Below are 21,162 nucleotides of genomic sequence, written 5' to 3'. Positions count from 1 at the left end.
TTTTTGACCTCATGAAGCTGATCTCAAACCAGATATCTTTTACATGTAAGGCTAATGTTTAAACGACCACATCACAGAGCCACTCAACGCCTGCTACACCAACAGTTGTGGTCAGAAGTTTACATACACTCATCCTGGGCATAAATGTCACGGTAATTTTGGGCTTTTAATGATTGCTTTTCTTGGTTAGAAAAACATCTTTAAATCACTTTAAATACAAGAACTGGGTGCACATGTTTGAATCTATTCTGGACTTTCTCGAATCCACTCAGGGTCAAATGCATACAAACAAGCTCAAATATATACATATATCGACTTCCTTAAATCTTCCACAGTGCCTTTTAACTTGTCAAGGTCAAGGCTTACTAGTGATCATGTCTGGCTACAACTGGCAGTTCTTCTTTGACAGCAGCACTCACTGGATTAACCAATATCCACAACTATTGGAGAATCCAAGGAACTCAGTGAAAAATACTAGATCTACACAGACTGGGAAGATCTTTTGGAGCTATCTCTAAACAATTTAAGATTTCAACATCACCACTTCAAACAATTGTATGTAAGTTCAAGTTATTCTGATGTATCACCGGTTTGCCAAGGTCTGTAGAAGACCCAAAGTGTTACCCTCAGATGAGAGGAAATTGGTTAGAATATTCAGGAACAACCAAGGAGCCAACAATTGCACAAGCCTGCCATGAACTAGAAACTCCTGGAACACCACCGTCACTCTCCACAGTGAAGACAGTTTGAAATCGCCATGGACTGAGAGGGTGCGGACCAAAAAAGAAGCCCCTGCTCCAAAACCCACACCTCCAAGTTCGAGTGAAATTTGTAGCTGCCCACATGGACAAGCCAAATGCCTTTTGGAGAAAAGTTTTATGGTCCGACGAGACAAAGACTGAGCTATTTGACCACCAATGCGAGAAGCTTGTTGATTGTTACCAAAATTGACTGATTTCGGTGCAGATTGATAGTAGAGATTAAACCAAATATTAGTGGGGGATATATGCATATATTTGGGTCTGTATGTATCCCAATTTAAACCCAAAATACATTAAAACTTATTTTTAGTTCAAAGAATGCCTTAAAAGCCCAAAACTACCATGACATTCATGCCCATAATGAGTGTATGCGTATGTCTTACCACAACTGTACATCAGTAAACAGTTAATAAGCTGTCAAGCCGTTAAGAACTGATGTGTTGAATGCTGAAATGGGATAATTGCACACAGTGGGAAAACTTTTTATTCTGTGTCTGACAAAACCTTTTTAATTGTTTAGGAAGAAAATGAGATCTGTTGTTCCACTGCTGACAGTAAACTTATGTATGATTTATGCAACATCAGCGGAAAACAGACTGCCAAAATTTTTGATAACCTCATCTACATTTTAGACAGGATGTACCCTGGAGGCTCTGCAGGAAGAAGTTCATACTATAGCATGTAATCACAAAATGTAGGCTGTGAGTCATTCTGACAGTCACTCTTTTCTCACTGCCTACATCAGAAATGTGGTGAAACAAACTAACAGGACAGGAAATTGAAGCTGCATCACCACAGAGCTAATTTCACACTGGAAAATAATTCATTCATACGGGTTGGTGCAGTAACAAGCGTGACATGTGTGACCTGTCTCACTGGGATGGAATGACACGCACGAGCCATTTTTCCCATTGATAATGTCACTCTATCCCATGTAAAGAATTGTTAAGTACCTGGATTACCTGAAAGCTGCAAAGGTTTGCACATGGACAAGGACGTGAGGAAATAAACAAACATGACTGCTGCCCGTGGAGTCAGTAAAGATTCCCAGTGTCACACATTTTAAGAATAACATCCTCCTGGTGGTGTAGGTACGACTATGGCTAAGTAGCAAAGCACCGCGCTGTGGCAGCACATCCAGGTTGAGAATGCAATTACATGTGTTTGAGTGTGTGCAACCACACACTGCAGGTGGTTTTAAGGAGGGATTGCTAAAAATAGACACTGTCTTTAGGATGCAGTAGACTTACTTTTGGTAGTGTTATTTGATATTAAGAAGAATTAGAGAGCAGAATGCATGTAAATACAGTCAACATACAACTTTGGCTCTGCAGATGTATGCTCAGCTCAATTATTTTTTACCTAAATATTGTTATTTGGGGTATTAAGGAAAAATATATATTACATCTACATACAGTGTATCATTTATTACTTCCTTCCAGTTAAATACATGGTGTGGCATAATCCATCAGCAAGCAGCCTGTTCAGCAATATAATTACCTACAGTCATACCACACAGTCAGACAGTGTTCAGTGGTTGCTATTTTAAGGATTGTGCAGTACAAAAAAAAGCAGCTTCTGCCCGCTCGAGTTGCTGACCCACAGACAAAACAAGATTTTTGGTTATCCAGCCACTGGCATCTTGTATTTTCTACAGTAAATCAAACATCTCATTACAACTCACAGCAATGAGGCTATTCTACCGTGTCCTGTTAAATTCTTTCAGAGAACAAGTTGCTTTGCTGTAAAACACTTGGAGATGTTGAGGTTCTCCCAGATATATATATATATATATATATATATATATATATATATATATATATATATATATATATATATATATATATATATATATATATATATATATATATATAGTGTTACAGTATTTTTATATGTAATACATCATGAAGGATGGAGCATGAAGGCAGAGCAGCTAATTGACTGTGGCTGACATTACAAAAGGCAATTTAACGAGCTGGCAGATTCTCTTTCCTAATGACTTTTGTAAAAACAGCATCTGAACTTCAACCTGCTGGTGTTAGAAACTCCGAGACACCCTGTTAAAGATTCAAAATCTGTCTCAGTAAGACTCCATGACATGTTTGATCACTGAGTATGAGGACAACACTGTAATTAATTAAAAGATATGTGTGCATGGAGTCTAGAGGGAATCAGAATCAGTAATTAGCATATGAAAAATAAAAAAATCAAGCAACTTTTCTCAGGAAATCAGAGCTTGTTCAAAACATCCAGTTCCTTAACAGCTCGTCCATTTCGTGGCCCTGATGTAGCTGGAGCTTATCCCAGCTGTCATGAGTAAAAGGCAGGGTAAATCTTGGACAGGATGCCAGTCTATTGCAGGGCCAGCACAGAGAGTCAGACAACCATTCACATCCAAGTTCACACTGACACTAACTTCATATCACTAATAAAACTAACTTGCATGTCTTTGGACTGTGGGAGACGCAGTGACAACATGTAAACTCCACACAGAAAGGTCACAGCTGGCCAGCTGATTTACAACCAGGAGATCCTTGCTGTGTCCTATTCAAATCAATCATAGTAACCAATGAATATTCTTCATTAACTTGTGAATCTGATAAGAATGATTACCGAGGCCTAGCATGCAGATAAACAAGTTTATACAAAAAAGAAATTCCTGAATGAGAGTCAGCTAAAAAGAACCTTATAATTTGAGTTAACAAAGTTCAGTCAGGGCAAAGAGAAGGAAATGCAACCATTTGAAACTTGAAATGATTGGAAGAAAATCTCAGTTTGATTGGAGCGTTACATCAAACCTAAGCACACCCAAACAGAAGCACAAATACGCAAAGGTAACTGAAGATGTTAATTTTTCCTTTAATTTGTCTCACCTATAAACATGGAATACACATGTGAATTCAAAAGGGAAAACGGGAATGTAAATAAGCATGTGAACAATTTTACATGTAGATTCCTGTCTAAATACAGTCTTTGAGTGTTATTGTCTTTCTGAGCAGATACTGCACATTTACACACACACACACACACACACACACACACACACACATTATAATTCCACTTCCCTGTGCTTCCTGAATATTCCCCTGGCATGGAGCAATTAGCAGTTCTAATAAAAAGCCCGCCTCGTTAAAGCTTGTTAGTCTCCTTGCTAATTACACTGAAGCACCAGGGAGGACAGGCAAAACCAGCGGCACCTCATTCACTGGCCATTACTCAGACCCTACAACTGAATCCACTCAAACACACTCACCTTCTCATGTTAATCAGGCTTTTCAGGATGTGACCTTGACAACAGGAGGGGTTTCCCTGTGTGATTTTTTTTCCTTCTTTTGCCTTCTCTTTCATCTTTCTCACACACTCCCATTCTTTTATTTCCTTTGCTTTTTTCTTTTGCATTATCTAGCCCAGCTGAAAGAGTACATTATCAGAGTTATTGCCACTGTAAGCTGGGAGACGCTCTGTGGTTTTAGAGCTTGTCATAAGCCCCGCTAGTAGGACCCAGCCTCATTTAGGAGACTAGTTCAGGTTGAGTGGAGCCGACAGCTTGTCGGCGGGAGGCAACCCTTAATGGTAGAGGCGGAGCAGCGATGGAGAGGTGAAAAGTCAAACACTCAGACCGACAGCTGACATCACCCAAAAGACCCCAGTCAAGATTATGGGGCTATGAGCAATCATGGATGAAAATCTTCATGTTGGTGATGTGTGTGTCTTTGCACCAATTCTGGCCATTTCCATGCGAAGTGATGCATTTGAAAAAGCATTTTTCCATATTTTCCCTTTAGCAACACAAAACCACATATACAAAATTGCCATGACACATGTGTAGTATGCAGAATCCTAATGATCTATGGTGATTACTTTATTATGCCCTGATTTTTTCTTTGCCCTTTGGGTTTTTTCATTTCAATGTTCTAATAGACAAGCTACTATCAACACCTTTGTTAATATACTTTATCTGGGGCTGCACAGTTCATTGAATTTTAATGTTCACGATTTTGGCTTCCCACAATTAAAGGAACGTGACCGAGAGACACTGAAAATGCATGCTAAACTCAAAGCAAAAGCTAATGAGGCACTCCCTAAATTAGATCCATAACCTGTTCCTGCATGTGCCAGTCACAGCTGCTCCCTGCATCACACAGCTTGAGTTTTTCCGGACGAGTGTGGATGAGCAAAATTACATTAAAAGACAAATATACAACAAAACTGAAATGTCTGGCATAAGAGAAGATGAAGAGATTATCCTCCAAATGGATCACCCTCTGTTGTTTGGAAATACTTTTGATTTCCAAACAACAGCGCTTGATTTAGCCCAAGTGTTGCTAACCGAGAACTAATCATGTGCAAAAAGTGCTGTAGAGTTGTGTCTGCAATGAGCTTATTCAGCCACCTGAAAACAAACCACAAACTGTATAAGTATAATGAATGCATGAATATCAAGAAAAACTATAATAATAATAATAATGGATTGGATTTATATAGCGCTTTTCTAGGCACCCAAAGCGCTTTACAATACCACTATTCATTCACTCTCACATTCACACACTGGTGGAGGCAAGCTACAGTTGTAGCCACAGCTGCCCTGGGGCAGACTGACAGAAGCGAGGCTGCCATATCGCGCCATCGGCCCCTCTGGCCAACACCACTATGAATTGGTCACTTACTTAAAACATCCAATATCAACTCTGATGTCCATAAAAGTGAGCCCGTACAGCTGACAAAACTTACTGAAATCACCAACCAAAGATAGGAGCCCACTGAACACCGTGTGCATTTTAGTCATATGCATCATGCATGTACAAACACTTCAACAGGCAAGGTGAATAAACACCCTGTTTTAATTAACAGGTATGTAGCTTAATGTAAAAGTAGTGTGGTGTTGATGTTATCCGGATGCAAAGATTTGTACAGATATGAAAATGTGAAAGGAGTGTTTACATGACAATGCAATGAAAACATTTTTTGCCAACACAATTGAAGAATAATTGTGATAAATAACCACAAACAATACTGAACAAACTAAGCATGATAATCATTTTGGCCATAATCGTGCATCCCTAATTTTATTTGTTGGTTTTAAATTTAACACTACAAGGAAATAATTGGATAACAACTTAACAATTAAGTATTTTTCAAACGTGATCATCATTCTCAGAAGTTTTGTCTTGGTGCAAGTATGCTCAAATGCATGAACATCAATAATAACTCATTATTTTGAAAATTCATTTACCGAAAGGTTCAAAGCCTTGCAAACACACACATTGTAAAGCATATATACATGTAAGACAGCACAGCAGTCAGCTCTCTTTCGAAGTAAAAAGTGCCAAATTGACGTCGGTCAGTCTGGCATCAGCGGTTCTAATCTTTCCCACAGCCTGGGGCCAGTTTGACAGCTTCCAGCTCAGGCAGGCACTGATGCAGACGGGCTACCAGTCAGTAGCCCGTTTGTCGTATCATTGTTTTCTGACAGAGAACAAATTCAGTTACCCAGACAAAACCAACACCGTTCAGAGCAGAAGAATTCAGCAGCATCTAATCGTTACTTTAATTATGCTCTGCAGTGCATGTGTTATTTTTTTAAACCTCAAAGGGTAGAACCTTTTACTGAAATGAAGGAAAAACAATCAGCTCAAGTCAACTTGTCTCACACTGAAGCTGGATGACTCGCTTTAGTCTTGCTGTCACACAGATCCTCTTTTCAGTTTCATTATCATCCGTGTTCAAAATGAACTTTGAAAGCATTCAGCTGGGGAGAGATCTCCACCTGGGATAAACACAGAAAGGAAGATCCATTACCTCTCTGCTCCTCCCAGGTGGATCATCCGCCGGTGTCACTTGAAGGCTGAGTGACAAGACGTCGTGAAAGGAAGGGATGTGATGAGCAACCACAGTTTCACACCATTAATTACTCAGACTTCACCTCTCTTGTCGTGGAGGATTCTGCTGGAAAAGGTCAGCCGTCTGGCTCGCATAGAGACCAGCTCACCATGCATGTCACGGCCCCCGCTGGCCAAGCCAGTGCTCTGCCCACATCACACTTCAAACGCATGACTAATGACTCAACAAGACTTCTAATAGCCCCCCAAATGCCAAGCAGTGCCTGTTAATGCAGCCATAAAAACTTAAGACTCAAAGGCCAAGGCCACAGATGAGTAAGGGAGAAGAGAGGGAGGAAGAGAAAACAAGGGAAAAGCTAGAAATAAAGCAAAGAAACTCAGGAAAGGATTAAAAGTTATAAATATGCTGACCACTGATGGGGGTTAAGCTGGCTATCCAGTTGAGTCTTTGATCTTTTGAGATAATGGTAACATTTCTTTTGCTAAGTCGTGATAAAATAACATGAGGATGAAGTTTAAAATTATAATACTTAAAAGAATGTCCAGACTGTAGCCTACAAATGGAAGCTTGCAGGACAGAAAGTACCACAGATTCCAGGTGCCAGATAAAATTACTTCTTTTGATGCAATAACCTTCAGCTGGGCACAAAACAAGTCAATTAAGCAACATTGTGACAGAGCATACATCAGCAAGTTCAACAAGCTGAGGGAGGACCTTTCTTGTCCCAGCACAGCTCTCTATTACAACACACTTTCATTAAATAGCAGGACCAACAATTTCTCACCCACTCCGCTTTCTTTACCTCGTTACTCATGCTTGAATATGAGCGGTGTTTTCCCCTGGGAAACTCGGGTGAAACACTGAGGGGCAAGTGTTGCACAGAACGCACACTTGAACTTGTTATTTCCCCGAGCTTGTAGCGCAAAAAGATGATTGTTGTAGGACAGAGAGCAGGATGAAGCCACTTTGCTTTGGAGTGTAAGAGACAAAGGAGCAACAAGAGAGACAAAAGAGTAATCACTGAGAAGTGCATGCAAGTAGCTCGGGGATGTGAAATACATATAATAATCAGAATAATAATATTAAGAACAATAATTATTCAAATGTCAATTTTATTAAGGCTGGCATTTTACAAACCACTTAAGGACGCAGAAGAAGATGCGTAGAAGAACAGTGTGAGAAATAAAGAAAGTCACTTAAACATAAATATGTGATATATACTACATTATATTCCAAACTATTGCTAATATTGCGTCTCTATCATGTTTGCTGACGAGGTAAACAAAACATTTACTAGTGATGACAACTGTTATTTCTGTTTATGTCTGCTCTCTGGTGAAATTACAGACACAAAAATAGTCACAACATAAATGCAACAACCTAACAATTGCAGAGCGGGCCAGAGGTGCACAAGGGTATGACCCTGAAGAGCATACTGGCCAAATGTCTGTGGGCAGAATGGTGTAACATTAAGGTCCTCACTCATTGTGACGTTCACCTGAAAAACCAGGAGAAGTGGGGAAAGAACAAAAGTAATATTTTATATAATGATAATGTATTGATAATGCTTATCTACTCCATTACCTGCTAATCTACAAAAGTGTTTTGCCATACGGGATAGTTCTGTAGGAAAAAACTCAACTTTTGTCAACTAATTCAAAACAAAAGTGTATTTCAAACTAAGGACTGAAACTATGGCACCATCAAGAAAAAGCTTTGCACTGCACTTTTGAATAACGTACAATTTAAATCCATGTATAGAACATGCACAGTATGTATCAGATCAAGTAGAAATTGAATGAAAATTTGTTTCTCTTTTTACCTTCGGCACATGTATATGTATCTATGGATATGTGCAGTTACCTGTATATTTACAGGCTTGTGTGTTCATGTACCTGTACATGTATAACTTTCCATGGATTTACATACATATTTGTATGGCTTCTACTACTGGATGTTACCTTATCGTAAGCCATTGCTTGTTCAAAGTGTTCAGGTTGAAGACAAAGAGACCATGAGGCAAAAATATCAATTAAATAAAAGTTGTTATTAATAATTAAACTAGAAAAGAAGGACAAGGAGCTAACACTATCAAAAGAAGTAAAAATACAACAATGCCTAGAAGCTGCACAAAAAAACAAAAGAATCAAAAAGGTTAAATGGTCAAAAACAACCTTTCTTCACAGAGCAGGAGTAAGAAGTCCAGACACAAACATCGCTCACAAGCTGTTTATAAAAAAAAAAAAAAAAAAAAAGGCTCTCTGGCACTGAAGCTCTGGCCTTAAGCACTCCTGGCCTAATTGCTGATTGGAGGCAGCTGCACAGAAGGGTGGCACTTAAGGCAGGAGACACCCACACAGGTATAAGTCACAGTAGTCTCAGCTAGGGTTGTAACACTCATATTGAATAGAACAGGGTTACACAGGTGTTTCATAAGTGCTCAGAGAGTGTGTGTGTATACATATATTTTGGTCATGTTCTAAAAGAAATACTCAGACAAATAATACAAGAACAATGCAGAGCTGTGTATGGTAAAAGTGAAGTCACTTGATGTTTAAGTCTGAGCATTAAATTGAACCAACTCTCATGTTTTTAGAAGACGAGAAAGAGTCCAAATAGAAAAACTTTCTGCACCGAAGCTAAAGTTCACTCGGCGGAGCAGCTGGTTGCACCTGGACATGTCATCCCTTCCTCCTAGTAATTCAAACTCAAAGTCTCAATATCACCCCCCCCCCCCCCCCCCCCCCCCCCCCCCAAAAAAAAAACCCCTCGAAATTTCAAATGCATGGCATTACTTCCAAAACTCTATTCACTCAGATTAGTCTTATCAGCTCTCACAGAGACAGCTGACTTGCAGACTCTTTCGGCCACAGTATCTCCGCTCTTTCCTTTTTCCTTTCCTTTTTTTCCTGATACAGCTTCCGCTCCCTTTTGTCTTCATTTCTCCTCTCTCCACTGCTTTCCTGTTCTATGTGATGGGAAGTGCACGTAGCCGTCCACAGGTAATTGCTTTTTCTTGCGCGTAGTCTAATATACTCTCTCCGCTCGCCTTCTTTTACTCTGTCTACTTCACCATGAAACAGACAATTCTGACACAGTACATATTTCTGTATCAAAAAGCATGCAAATAAGAATATGTGAGAATACACTGCTTCATTTTATTCTTTTAATTAAAAAAATCTTTTAAAAAAGATCAGAATTATGCACTGCTACTTCTTTTAGGACCACTTCAGTATCAAAATATATTTTTTGAGTTAAGTCAGGTAAGTTGCTCATTTTGTCGCTATAACATAAATTGATTTTAGAGAGTCTGCTGTTGTGTCTGGGCAAATCAAAGCCTTGCTGGGTCACCTGTCTCACTTGACAGATTAGAAACCTTCATTGATCTTACACATACACACACACACGCGCGCACAGACACGTAGGCACGAACAGAGTCATCTCAGGCCATCACAAATTAGCATGGGCTGTCACCGTTCCCTTGCCAACTGGCCAGTAACCAGGCAACGTTGATCTACGTGAAGATGTCTTCAGTGGGTACATGTGTGTGTGCACACACAGATGGAGTATATGGATAGGTGTCAGACGCAAAGGTATTACTTTAAATCTGTAGACATCTTACTGTGCTGCACGGAGATAGCATATAAACATACAACTACACACTGACATGGAAACAGCTTCGCAGTTAATTCATCTGTAAACCCTGATCAAAACTACAGGAGTGGTTTCACATTTAGTTATCATTAATGGCAATAAGTACAGTTCCCAGGTGACACTGTTTATTAAGAGATCCTCGTCTACTTAAGGCTGAGGAGGAAATCCTGCCTGAGTGGGATGCTTATTGCAAATTTATCCTTTCTACAATTGCAATGGTGCAAAAATCCGCTTAATGGTATCATTATGATACGATTGAGACATACAAGTGAAACATTAGATCAGGCTAGATATCTGAAAAATGTCAGAAACATCATTTCAGTCAGTTTATTCATGGCTGGAAGACTAAAATGATAATTGGTGTTTCATTTCTCCAAAGTTTAAGGTGGTATTAAAGTAGCTTTTTTTAAAGTGTCTCCGTCTATATTTAATGCACAGTTTTTTTGTATTTTTTATGGACTCGCTAGATTTTAATAGTGTCTGTAGAGCTGTTATGCTGTGCAACCTGTGTTCAGTGGGTCTAAGCAAACCTCTACACTGTAATATTAGTTTCTGCTGAAGGTGTGAAATTGTACAACCTCTCTCTTTTCTGTGCAGCCACTCACTGCTGTAAATACTGGCATCCTCTTTATTCTGCTTCACTAAGTAAGACCGAATAGAAAAAACATAGGCACTCTGCCTTAAGCAAATAATCTTAATAAGCAAATAATCTTAATAAGAAAACTCACTTCCATGTAACTATAAAGCACCTTGGAGCAGCTTAATCTAAACTGAATGTTTCTGGGTAACACAGTATCAATACCCTTGATCACCCAGCAGCATGCTGAGTATCTGTCCCATCGACATCTCTGCTAATTCCCAACACATCACAGCAGCTCACTGCACAGACAGCTGAGATCTATCACCGAGCGCCACAAAAGAGGGCTGCATACCAACTGTGTGTCCCTGAATATCCATTAACACACCCTTAGATGCACACTTCATTGCACTGTTAAATCACAAAGCCTATGTACTCTTAAAGTTTAAAACCACATTCCTTCCTGGTTTAAAGCTGTTGCAGACAAAGAGCTACTTTGGTCTGTGGGTGACAAGATGCAGTCATAATATCATCAGCAGTTTTCTTTGACAGATGCTGAATGGGGAGACATTACATTCAGGCTCTACATTTATTAGCAAGTTCTGCGGTGCTACTTGTTGGATGAAGCTTACTCCATGGAAGCCAACTGTTGCAATAACTTTGATAAACCGAGTGTGAATGAGACAACAAACTAACCATAGGTGAGTGTTACTACTGTTATTCCTATGGGTTCAATAGAGTTCTGTGATTGGATTCTGTGATTTACATCAGCGGTCCCCAAACCCCGGGCCTCGGACCGGTACCGGTCCGTGAGTCGTTTGGTACCGGGCTGCGAGAGTAGAGGCTCAGGTGTGAAATGTATGGATTTCAGGGTTTTTATCGGTTTTCAGCGTTATTTTGTTATCGTTTTTATGGGTCTTTTCACGTGTGTTATGAATAAATCTTCTTTTTTTCGGTACCGGTACTAGTTTTATTTTGTTGTATTTATCCGCGGCACCTTAAAGGCCGGTCTGTGAAAACATTGTCCGGCATAAACCGGTCCGTGGCGCAAAAAAGGTTGGAGACCGCTGATTTACATGCATGCATGCTTAGGTTTTGTTTAGTTTTTGTAAAGATTTTACTATATGAATTAAAACAGCTCAATCAGGACCAATTGAAATGTATGGCTCTGGGATCACCCCTTCAGTACAAAACATAAATCGCAACAATGAGAACAAAGATGACACTGACACATGATGCTGGGGTGGAGGTGGGTTGCAAAGCAGCCTGCAGACGGAGCAGAAACTGGCCTAAATAGAACACCCCTTAGCTTATTAGTTCGTTCTGCGAATCACATGCAAGACTTTTTACAGCTTTCAACTTTCACTGCTGTAGGGATGTCACCTGAACTGATATGTGTGGTACCATTAGTTGTCCCAACCCATAGGTATGTATCGAGACAGTACATACCTATGGGTAAAGGTATGTTCCAGTCTTCTGGAACTGAAGGAGGCAGCGTACAGCTACAAGTGGTCTAGTCTATCCTTGCATCCAGAAGAAGAAGAAGACTAGTGCGATTTCAACATTGGTTCTGCTCCAAATTATTGGTAAAAAAGGCGGAGTCTGCAATAACAGTACTGTGGCGTGGACGTGGTCTCTGGCCCGCTGCAGAGGAGGGGTGGCACGGTGAGCTCCCGGGGCAGCGCGGAGGCGGGGCTGAACAGGTGTTTGGGACGAGTGACTGATTGTGTTTGCTGTCACTATACCGCTGGTCTGTGTGCGTGTGTTGGGGTCCGACATGACAAGTACTGTGTTCAACGGGGGTTTAATAAGGGATCATAACTGATTCACCAAAGGCAAGATGCAATTGATGTTGGGCGGAAGTATTTCCAATGTAGCGAAGCACCCAAGACCTATTCAAAGAATTCAGTTTGAGTAAGTTTCAACTCACAGCAACAAAATGTGATCTTTCTTGGCCTTGTAAGCTCAACTTTTGTTTCATAGATCAAAATGTTTACAATAGCAAACGTTAAACTCTTATGCTAATGTAATGCAAATGTAACATTTGTAGATTACTCAGGAACCATCTTAACCTTTCACTCTGTGTCTTGTTAACAAAATATAATTTAAAAATTGTAAACTTTTCCACCATGTCTGTGTTTTAAAATGACTTTTTAATAAAGGAGTTTGTGTCCGCAGGATGATCGTTTTGTTTTGGCATTCAACTGGGTATCGAGAATCTTGCAGTTCTTCCGGTATTCGTACCGACTACTAAATTTCTGGTAGTGTGACATTCGTATAGTACTGAACACTGAATTCAGAATTACATATTATAATTGCATTGATGGTAAAAGCTGGTTTACCAATATTGATCTCTAGTCACGAGCATGTGTAGACTTGGATGTATGCTTGGATATCTACAGGTGGTTTTTGACATGGGGTTTAGAGTATCCAATGTCATGTGAACTTTGGCAGCAGTGGCAACAAGCTTATGGAGGGGACAAGGTATAGCAGCAAAAAGCACATTGCTAATTAAATTATACATTACATGCCAACAAACAGATCCTAAGTGCATCATTGACAGAATGGCATTAATCCATGCAAAACAAAAAACTGCAACATTTTCTCCTTAAATACTATTACCTGCATTTTAGAAAGAATTGGGAAAAACTCAAATTTAAGCCTTGACATCCACGAGTGGGTGTAAGAAAAAGATGTGCTTTCAGAGTTATCTGCATTAGTATGGATGGGGTTTGATTTTGTCTGACAGAAGGCAATATGGAGCGGGACAGACTGGTTGATAGTTTAAAAGATGGGTGAAATGAGAGAGAGCTGTACTGCCCCCAGGGCATTTCCAGAAGCAGAGGGGATTGTAGCAGACATAATGGCCCTCAGCAGGCTGTCTAACATGTGTTCAAATAAACACTTTACCTCCCGTCTGTGCTTGTGAAAGCATTCACACTGGAGAAAAGCATGTATGGAAACACAATTAAACACACAAACAAAGACACAAACTGGACACGCAAGACAAGACATGACTAGGAAGAAAGCTTTTTACACCACAAGAGCACAAATGTCACTTTTACAGACACACACACGTGAGCTAATCTGCCAGGAGGCATGGAGAAGTCAAAATTCATGTCAAACACACACATACACCAACAAAGTTATAACAGAGCATCCATGTCACTCAGGCAAAGGGCACAGGCAGGTCAGCGCTGAGACAAAGATGGAGATTAGTGACCTTTTCTCCCCAAACCTCCCCTTTACAACGAGGTGAGAACCCTTCATTATAGCCAGGCCAAACCCTCTATCAAACGTCCCTTCAGTGCTCAACACATTCAGCAGCTCCTCACAGGATAAGAAGGGGAACAAAAAGTGGGGAGAAACATTTGTTTAATGAGCCATTCCCCAGGCTGTCTTTCTCTCGCATTCATTCCTCTCTTTTGCTACAGGCCTGCCCTCAGGTCAGCTCTCCCCAAAACACAATCAAATCCCTGCACCACTGATGGCAGCGGTTCCATTCACCACAGAGATTTATGATCTATAATAGCTGGCAAATGGACCCGAGCTTGGGCTGCCCCAAGGGGAGGCCCCAGACTTATTTTCTTTAAATCTCAAAAAGAAAAGGGGGGAAAGGGTGAGCTGCGAGAGGCTGGGGGTGAGGATGGTGGAGTTAATCTGGCTCTCAGAAACATTTTCAAGGTAGCCATCTGGGCCGGGTGGGACTTTTGAAACTGTCTGTCAATCTTAAACAAGAATTTCTCCCTTAATAGAAGAAACACACTGCATGCAAAAGGACATGTTACACCAGTATACAGAACCCTTCATTTGCTCTTTGGAGGCCACTCTGCAAGCAGTAGCTTTTATTAATCAGCTACAATCAGGCAGCCAGCCAGTTAGCTGTCTCCTGATCCTTGGCAGTAGTGGAAAGTCCCATTCGGGCACCCTCAACTTCATAATCCTATTCCCATAATCCTTAGAAATCAGCGAGCAAGAGACAATCCCCACTCTCTCCATGGTAGACTCCCCTTTCCTTTTAAGGCAGAAGAAGAAGGGAGTTCTTTCAACCCACATTACTCGAGTTTCAAAAAAAACAAAAAACAGAAAAAGCAGTTCAAGGTGTTTAAGATGTGAGGCAGTTATGTTGCATTCATACAGCAACCAAAGACCTCACAATCAAGTTTTTACAGGAAGTGTAGGTTATTATATAGTTTTTTCCAAAAAAACACCATATCTGACTTCTTTCAGGTTTTTTTTGTCCTTTTACGTAAATATTTGAGAATAGTTGAGACTCATACTAACATTTTCAAATAGAAACAAAATGCAACACATAAAGCTAAGTCGATCCCCATTGACTCCCATGTTCAGATGTGAAAACGTCTTCAGCTTCAACAATGGCATTAAAAATACATCCTACACTGGATGAGAGGTCTCAATTGTCTTTGTGATGCTAGTGACTTTGAAGCTTTTTAACTGAATTATTGAAGTCTTTGTTGCAGTTTAGGTGAGTAAAATTCAGGTATTTTATTAGTGCATTACTCGTCACTAAATAACAGATATTTGTGGCGATGCACCATGCAGTTTATGGATGCAGCTTGCTAAACATGCATGCTAGCCTTAGGCCTCAGACTTTCTGGCAACCGCTAGTCACTAAGGATAAATGTGAATTCTTACTAGCAGTTTCTGGATCAAACTGAGATATAGTGCTGCAGTGCAAACCTTCTTCCTGCGGTCATTAGAAGACTATGGTGGCCTACGATTTGCGTTAAAGATGGTGACTGGGCTGAAAACAAATGGCAACTGCTCTGTGAAACACATAACACAAACTGGAAACAGAAACAATTCGCCTTCAAAAAGCTGCCCCCAATATGTTGGTTGCAGCTGTAAGACAACTTTTACTTTGAAGACAAACTTTTTATATTTCTGGCTTCTGTTGTACTTTTACAAGTTTCACTTCAACTCAGGGACCATCCACAGACCAGTCCATGCAAGCTACATGTGAAAGTGGCAATCTGCTAATGACCAAAGTAACTGCAAGGTTTTTGGTGCAACATCCCCTTTGTGACTGGTTTCATCCGGAAAACAGCAAGCAACCATCAGCAACCACTCACCAACCAGTTGGGGAATACACATTATTCTCCGGCCGCTCTGTAGGCTTGTATGACAGGGGTCTTCATTGAGGAAGTCAGGGTGACATGTTACTCGTGACCCTTAAAAATAGCAACACAAAAAAAAAAAAGTTGAAGTTTTAAAATTGGAAATCCAGAAAACAGTGGCTAATGATGGCTACTTCCATCATTTATATACAGTCTATATTTGTAGTTAAGTGCTTGAACACAAACAAAATGACTTTAGCTACCAAAATAAAAGAGCATATTTCACTAAACACTATATCTGGTTAGCTGTTTGAAATAAGTTATAAATCAGAGTTAGCTAGGTAACAGATATGATTAATAACAGCTCCATAACTCCATTTTGCACATACCGGATTGATGAAGATGCTTCAGCTTAAATTGCAGACATACAACATCACTGGCATTTTGAGATCCCACTTGTCACTGAGTAACAAAATAGTTGCTGTATATTTGGCATACCAAATTTCCTGATCCAACCTTCATCTCTTCCTGTTCATCTCATGGATCTTATGACCAGCTTTATACTTTTTAGGGGTTTTTTTTGTGCCAAACTAAGTTAACTCTCTCCTGACCTTTTCTTGCATCTTCATATCTTCATATTTACATATCTTCAAGTTCTGAAGAAAAGTAAGCAAAAGAGTCCGTTTGACACTTTTTCTGTTCCCAGTCTGAGTTGAATCACCAATGTTGCCACAATATCCTCACTGAAGAATAAGAAAGAGTCGAAATAATAAGATCCATGCACAGATTTCATTAGAGTACACAAGCACACACACACACACACACACACACACACACACACACACACACACACACACACACACACACACACACTGTTGTGTGTGCACATGTTTGCTCTGTTGTGTCCACACTGTCTTGTGCCTGCATTGTTCTGTTCTGTCTGGTGTTGCACTGTCTTTGTTTTGTTTTGTTTTTTGCAATTTTTGCACAGTGCACTTTATGTAATCCTGTGTTGACTGTCTGTTATATGTCATATGTGATTGCACACACATAAATACCTCATTAAAAAGTGAAGTTTATTTCAGAAAGACTGTTGTAAAAATAATAAATATGGATTCTCGTTCCACCTGAAATTGAACTGTAAGTTATCGTAACCTTGGCAGTTTTTCCCCTGAAGGAGATAAGCGTTATCTAATGGCAACTTCAGTGTCAGACTCTGACAGGCACTCTGACGAGCCACTATGTCTGCAAATGTGGCTTCAGCAAACCCAGTGACGACCATAAAAATACCCCCATCTCCTTCTGTAACTCTGAGAAGATTTCTACTAAACACTGCAACAGAGGAGACAAGGTGATGGTGTTGTCACAGAACAGGCCCTGTTTTCACACTCAGCATTAACATGCAGTTTGTTTGATCTGATTCCAAGTAAACAGAGCGACTGCACCAAAATGCATTAAGGATGCGCTGTGATCACTACAGCCACATTTGGAAGTGACACAACCACATAAAAACGCAAATACCCCACTGGGCTGGCAAAGGATTAGGGATGGATTTACAGGCTGAGAATCTTCCATTATCAATGCTGTGAAATGAATCTTCTCTCACTTAATGTCAGGTTACAGCAATTCCCTCTTATGTTATCCTTACGGTTAGTGTCAGCACTCAAGACAGCACTACGAGACCAAGTGGATATACAAAAGATTTTGAGATTGCAATAAATGAGGTTTTTACTGCCCCACAGCACAAAAGTGATCGCAACAAATCCGGACAGAGTAATAAGCTGAAAGCTGAGTAACATTCATTCTGACTACAACATATCAAATTCTGATTTTTTACAGGAACGGAGCTAACTTTAGATCCACTGACTAATTATTGAGGTAAGCTGAACACAAACACAATACAACTACAAAAAAGCAACGTTGAAGATCCACAAATACTATTTATTTCTTTTAAAAGCTTTTCAATCCATATCTAGAAATATCTGCACTTTGCATGTTTTCTATTGTTGAAGGTTAATTCAGCTCAATTTACAACAGTAAAAGCTATATGAAAATTTCTATGTTGCCTATTATCTATTTGAAAAGCCTCTGTTATCTCAGCCTCTGACCACTGTGTATCCTTATACATAAAAAGCCTGTTTAAGGATGTTCCCCCATGCTAACAATTATTTGAGAGACTGTATCTCAGTCAGGCAAAATATAGTCCCTATTCAGTGACATAATGTGACCAATCTATATTAAATACTGTTTGGTTAACAGTGTAATTTTATTGTGTTTCATCTAACAGTTATAATAATCAGTCATGACATTTCCCAGTTTTTAGCACAGCAGTAATTCCCGTCCTCAATTTGCCTTAAATGAGAATTACTAAGCTGAAAATTAGCTCCCTACAGTGAGTTCAACAGATATTAAATTAAACAACACACTAAGACTCAGTGTTGGTAAATTCTCCACAGATAGTGAAATGTTAGGATCAAATGCAGTAAGCTTTATTAGTCCTTTATGTTCTTGACTGGCGGGTCTTTATTCAGGGTGTGTCTAATAGCCAAAGTTCAGTCATTCATTAATTTTACCGTCATGTGAAAAATACAGTTGGTGCAGGACATTGTAGCCCTGTGGAAAAAGCAAGTACGCCCCATAGTTCAATAGCTTGTAGAAACACTTTTAGCAGCAACAAGTTGAAATAGTCATTTTCTGCATGACTTCATCGGTCTCTCACATAACTGCATAACAGGTTTAGTCCCCTGTTCTTTACAATGGTGCTTTGATTCATGGAGATTTACAATCATTTATTTATGAAAAGATCCAACCACAGGCTGAAGTCTGGACGTTGACTGAGTCATCGCAGCTCCTTGATGCTTTTCCCTTTCAGCTATTCTGTTGTAGATTTGTTGTTGTGCTTGGGATCCCTGTCCTGTTGCGTGGTCCAATGTTGGACCAAAATTTAGCTAGTGGACAGATGGCTGCACATTTGACTCTACAATACTTTGCTATACAGAGGAGTTCATGGTCTAATCAATGACTGCAAGATGCCAAGGTTACTGGAAAACAAGCCCAAGTTATTACCCGTCCACCACCGTGCTTGGCAGCTGGTATGAGGTGTTTCTGCTGATATGCTGTGTTTGGTTTTTGTCTAATGTGGCGATGTGTATTCTGGTCAAACATCTCCATTCTACGCTTATGTATTCAAAGGGCATTGTTCCATTTGTTCCATCAAGTCTTCTGGTTTGTTCAGATACAACTTCGGCTTAAACTTAAGCCATGATGTCATGTTTTAGAGAGAAGAAGCTTTCTCCTGCAAACCATTCCTAATAAGTCATAATTGTTCAGTCTTTTTCTAAGTGTACTACTAACTGAGATGTAGCTCTTGAGTCTGCTACAGTTTCTCTGAGTACTGGGGTGAATTTGCTGGGATGTCCACTCCTGGGAAGATTGTGGCATTGTGTTAAAACACACTTAAAGGCTCCAGACCAGCAAACTGCTAAAACATCTGCTTTCATAGAGGAAGTCACACTTTATGATAACTGATGATGTGCATTTGATAAGCTACACCAGTGCTGCAACTTACCCTCTAAATTCCTATGGAAACAGTACGGTTATACTTAGATTTTTACAGGACTGCATAGAGCCCTGTGAAACCTTTCATTTTCACATGACAACTGGGGCACATCAGACCCACACAGCATCTGCCAGTGCCATAGCTGAGCCATGAGAGTCAAAAACAGCTCAGATAAGCCCCGCTGTGTCTGCATTATAGGTCTGAGTTGAGAAACTGAAATGAAAATGTAAGATGCAATTTCTTGCCATCAACAAACCCAACCATCAAATCTATAAATTTACAACTTGTGTCCATGTAATGAGCAAGTGCCATAAGAGATCTAGGATCAAGCCCGAGATCTATTCTAACTTACAGCAGCGATTTATTATTTCTTACTAATATCTTAATTAAGCACACAGTCTGACATTACTGTGCTGTAAAACTATGGCAACAGTTTTTTCCCCAGTGCTGAACAACACAGGCTATTCTCTTTGAGGAGTACAAAATATATTTTGTCTAAAAACAGTTACGCCTGTCCAACCATGAGAGAAAAGGGAATCAAAGTATCTTCCCTGAAGCTCATGCTTCATAGTAAACAATGCTGAAAAACTGCTGAAATTTTTATCATCAGTGGGAACAACTCCATCTATGACCTAATTTCATATCCCTGTATTTTACCATGGGCCTTCATTGTAAAATTACATGCAGGACGTCTGGATTATGTTTTATAACCTGAATGATTCAGTGTGCAGTTTATCTTATTTACCCCTTTATGAACAGACGCCACTGCAGCAGTCAGCAGTATCAATGCTAATATTCAAAAGGATGCTAGAATTCAGTAAACATCAAATCAGAAAGTTAAGGAGTTACAATGGCTGCAGATCCTGTTTGTCTAATTTTGTGTTGCACGCTGTGATGTGGTTTTGCCCTTGGCACTGTTAGCCACTTCAGCACTTTGGACCGGCTGGCAGGCTTTGGCATCGATGCCCTGTAAGACGACACAGGGGAGACAGGATGGTATCTGTGTGAAAGCTAAGCACTGTCACTCACCTTGGACATTTGCTGAGCCTGCCGGGCTGGCCCAAGATGTCTGAGAGTTACTGACCCATCCTCTCACCCAAACAAATCAAGCGGTTATGTTGACATAAAAGAGCTTTTATATAAAATATAAAAGCTCCAAAATCTCTAATAACCCCACTAATATTTAACGTTTACTCTCAGACGCATAACAACTTTTTCTCTAACAAAATTATGTTTTAGTGTGTAAAACCTCTTTTCATCTTTTAAGGTTATATAGAGTTCAAAGTCAGAAGAAAAACTCAAATCACTACATAATAGCCTATTAAAAAGCCAGTTATTCCCTTCCTTTAGTGTAAGATAGTCCAAATACACTTTGTACACTTATATTACTTATGTTAAATAAAAATAAAAAAATAAAATTACTACCCATGCAATTTCAACATAACTCAGTTTTTTTGTAACTTTTTTTGATATTCATTGTAATTGCTTTGCAAAGAAACACCGATGTCATGAATCACATAAAAACATCAGGAAGCTTCCTTTGCTTTGCTGTGGTATGGGTAACATAGTCAGTAAGAAGGCTGCAAAAATGTGAATGATCTGGACTCCTGACTTAAAAATGCAATTCACAGAGCCTCTCTCCTGATGTGAACAGTCTGACACAACAGCTCCTGGTCCAAGATACAACGAAAA

The 21,162-nt window shown here is 39.8% G+C and overlaps 1 protein-coding gene across 4 annotated transcripts in view; it reads right to left on the bottom strand.

Moving 5' to 3' along the window:
* Window positions 1-21,162, bottom strand: part of rhbdl3 (rhomboid, veinlet-like 3 (Drosophila)) — a 74,973-nt gene that overhangs the window by 38,478 nt on the left and 15,333 nt on the right. The window contains exon 1 of one of the 4 annotated variants that reach the window (XM_076885048.1): window positions 7,013-7,150. The exons of the other annotated variants lie outside the window; for them this stretch is intronic. The gene's annotated coding sequence lies outside the window, so the exon portion shown is untranslated. Of the gene's footprint in view, window positions 1-7,012; window positions 7,151-21,162 lie in introns of those variants that run through there. 4 annotated transcript variants of the gene reach the window in all.

The sequence above is a fragment of the Maylandia zebra genome, linkage group LG6, assembly GCF_041146795.1.
Source record: "Maylandia zebra isolate NMK-2024a linkage group LG6, Mzebra_GT3a, whole genome shotgun sequence".
Classification (NCBI taxonomy): domain Eukaryota; kingdom Metazoa; phylum Chordata; class Actinopteri; order Cichliformes; family Cichlidae; genus Maylandia; species Maylandia zebra.
Note: the sequence above shows the minus strand (reverse complement) of the source record. Positions and strands in the feature narration are given on the sequence as shown.